Source organism: Rattus norvegicus, chromosome 2, assembly GCF_021556685.1.
Source record: "Rattus norvegicus strain SHRSP/BbbUtx chromosome 2, alternate assembly SHRSP_T2T, whole genome shotgun sequence".
Classification (NCBI taxonomy): domain Eukaryota; kingdom Metazoa; phylum Chordata; class Mammalia; order Rodentia; family Muridae; genus Rattus; species Rattus norvegicus.
Window position 1 is genome coordinate 201,060,349 of NC_141535.1, and position 3,863 is coordinate 201,064,211.

The following is a 3,863-nucleotide window of genomic DNA, read 5'->3' on the forward strand; positions in this document are numbered from 1 at the left end:
ATCAAAATCTCAGGTGACAGCAGCTGCTGATGAGGTATGGAGAAAGAGGAACACTCCTCCACTGTTTGTGGGATTTCAAGCTAGTACAACTACTCTGAAAATCAGTCTGTCCGTTCCTCAGGAAAGGGTACATAGTGCTACCTGAAGTTATACTATTCCTTGGCATCTCCCCAAAGGATGCTCTGAGATATAAAAAGGACACATGTTTCACTATGTTCATTGCAGCCTTATTTATAATAACCAGACACTGGAAACAATCCAGATGTCCCACAGAAAGAACAACACTATCAACCAACCAGATAATCCCAGATCTCTCAAGGAATAAACCACCAACCAAAGAGTACATATCAAGTGATCTATAGCTCCATATGCATATAACAAACTGTGGCCTTACTGGGAATAATTGGGAAGAGATCCTTGGCCCTGTAAAGGTTCAATGCTGTAGTGTAGGAAAATGCCAAGGTAGAGGGGGAGAGTGAGTGGGTGCAAAGTGAGTACCCTCATCAAAGCAAGAGAAGGGAGGGTGGTATAGCTGGTTTCCTGAAGGGAATCTTTGAAGAGGGATAACATTTGAAATGTAAATAAATAAAATGTTCAATTAAAAAAGTGCTCACAATGAAAAAAAGTTTAAAAATGAAAAATAATCCTAGTGATAATCAAAGATCATCTCATTAGATGCTAAGAAAGCATTTGTCAAAATTCAACACCCCTTCATGATAAAAGATTGGGAATGATCAGGAAATTAAGGCCCATACCTAAACATAGTAAAAGTAATATACAGTAAAACAGTATCCAATATCAATCTAAATAGAGAGAACCTTGAAGGAATACCACTAAAATCAGGGACTAGACAAAGCTGACCACTCTTTCCCAACCTATTAAATATAATACTCCAAGTCCTAACCAGAGCAATTAGACAACAAGAGGTCAAAGGGATACAAATTGGAAAGGAAGAAGTCAAAATATCACTATTTGTGGATGTTATGATAGTATACTTAAATAACCCCAAAAGTTCCACTGGAGAACTACTAAGCCTGATAAACAACTTCAGCAAAGTTGCTGGATATAAAATTAACTCAAACAAATCATTAGTCTTCCTTTACTCAAAAGATAAACAAGCTGAAAAGGAAATTAAGGAAACAACACTCTTCACAATAGTCACAAATAATATAAAATAACTTGCTGTGACTCTAACCTAAGCAAGTGAAAGATCCGTATAACAAAACTTCAAGTCTCTGAAGAAAGATATCAAAGATCTCAGAAGAGGGAAAGATCTCCCATGCCCATGGATTGGCAAGATTTATAGGGTAAAAATGCCCATTTTGCCAAAGGCAATCTACAGATTCAATGAAATCCCCATCAAAATTCCAACTCAATTCTTCATAGAGTTAGAAAGAGCAATTTGCAAAATCTTGGAATAACAGAAAACTCAGGAGAGTGAAAACTATTCTCAAAAATAAATGAACTTCTTGGGGAATCACCATTACTGACCTCAAACAGTATTATATAGCAATCGTGATAAAAAATGTATGGTATGTACAGGGACAGGCAGGTAGATCAATAATATATAATTAAAGACCCAGAAATGAACCCACACACCTATGCTCACTTGATCTTTGTCAAAAGTGCTAAAACCATCCAGTGGAAAAGCATTTTCAACAAATGGTTCTGCTTCAGCTGGAGGTCAGTATGTAGAAGAATACAAATTGATCCATTCTTATTGCCTTGTACAAAGTTGAAGTCAAAGTCAATCAAGGATCTCCACATAAAGCCAGATACACTGAAACTACAGAAGAGAAAGTGGGAAAGAGCCTCAAACACATGGGCAAAGGGGAAAATTTCCTGAACAGATTACCGATGGCAAATGCTCCAAGATCAACAATAGACAAATGGAACCTCATAAAATTGCAAAGCTTCTGTAAGGTAAAGGACACTGTCAATGGAAAAAAATGGCAACGAAAACATTGAGAAAAGATGTTTATCAATCCAACAGAGTGGTATTATCCAATATATACAAAGAACTCAAGAAGGTAGACTTCAGAGAATCAATTAACCCTATTAAAAAATAGGGTATAAAGCTAAACAAAAAATTATCAACTGAGGAATATCTAATGGCCTCAAAGCACTTAAAGAAATGTTCAACAACCTTAGTCATCAGGGAAATGCAAATAAAAAGACCAAAAGTCCAATGTAACCAAATAGAATTCTACTTAGTTTAATAAGTAATATGGTTACTAGCAAACACAAGTGAAAATTGCTCCCATTAATTTGGTTATGGAAGCAATAATCAGAGGATAATTTACAAAGCTCATCAAGTTAAAGGAAATTCGTGATGTTTATTTCTCCATGGCAATGGCATGATCTGCTAAAATGGTCTCATAAGATCAAGGCAAGAACATAAATCAGGTAACCGGAATACAGAAAATAGCCTTCCAAAGCTGTAATTTCTCTTGATAAAACATTTTTAGTTACCCAGAATTAAAGTTATTAGGAGTAAGTGAGAGCCTCCTACTTAGAAAAGATGAGGATAAGCAGAGACACATTCTGATTGACATCACTGGGATATTCCTTATTTCAGCTGGTCCTTTCCTTTTCTTTCTTTCTTTTGTTACTTGATATCTCTCTCTCTCTCTCTCTCTCTCTCTCTCTCTCTCTCTCTCTCTCTCTCTCTCTTGTAGGTTTAACTTCTCTCACTCTCTGACAACAGACGATGTCTCAAGATTGAACTCATTAAACTTTATATCTTGGTAACTCTTGTTTAGAATATTTGAATATTTGGTAATGTCATGTTTTTAGACAAATGGCTGAAACATTTTCGCAAACACTACTAACCTTAGAAGTACAGAGTATATCGTGGCTTACTTGCATAACATTTTGAAATATTGGCAAAAAGTCAGACACATAATAGGGGAAAATACTGGTAAAGTTGAATCAGTCTAGCAAATAAAAGTAATATAGATGTTTGTATTACTTTTTAGTTTTTGTTTTCTTTTGTAATTAATTAATTAATTTTCTCCATTTTTATTGAATTTGGTATTTCTTATTTACATTTCAAATGTTATTTCATTTAGCAGTTTCCAGGCCAACATCCCCCAACCCCTCCCCCTCCCCATCTATGTGGGCATTCCCCTTCCCATCCTCCCCACATCACCACCCTCCCCTCCCCACAACAATCCCATTCACTGGGGGGTCCAGCTTTGGCACGTCAAAGGGCTTCCCCTTCCACTTGTGCCTCTACTAGGCTATTCATTGCTACCTATGCAGTTGGAGCCCAGGGTCAGTCCATGTATACTCTTTGGGTAGTGGCTTAGTCCCTGGAAGCTCTGGTTGGTTGGCATTGTTGTTCATATGGGGTCTCAAGCCCCTGCAGCTGAATTCCTCTGTTGAAGGGCATCTAGGTTCTTTCCATCTTCTGACTATTATAAATAAGGCTGCTATGAACATACTGGAACATGTGTCTTTTTTATATGTTGGGGCATCTTTTGGATATATGCCCAAGAGAGGTATAGCTGGATCCTCAGGCAGTTCAATGTCCAATTTTCTGAGGAACCTCCAGACTTATTTCCAGAATGGATGTACCAGTCTGCAATCCCACCAACAATAGAGGAGTTTTCCTCTTCCTCCACATCCTCACCAGCATCTGCTGTCCCTGGAGTTTTTGATCTTAGCCATTCTGACTGGTGTGAAGTGGAATCTCAGGGTTGTTTTGATTTGCATTTCCCTTATGTCTAAAGATGTTGAACATTTCTTTGCTTCTCAGCCATTCAACATTCTTCAGCTGTGAATTTTTTGTTTAGCTCTGAACCCCAGTTTTTAGTAGGGTTGTTTGTCTTCCTGTGGTCTAACTTCGTGATTTTTTTGTA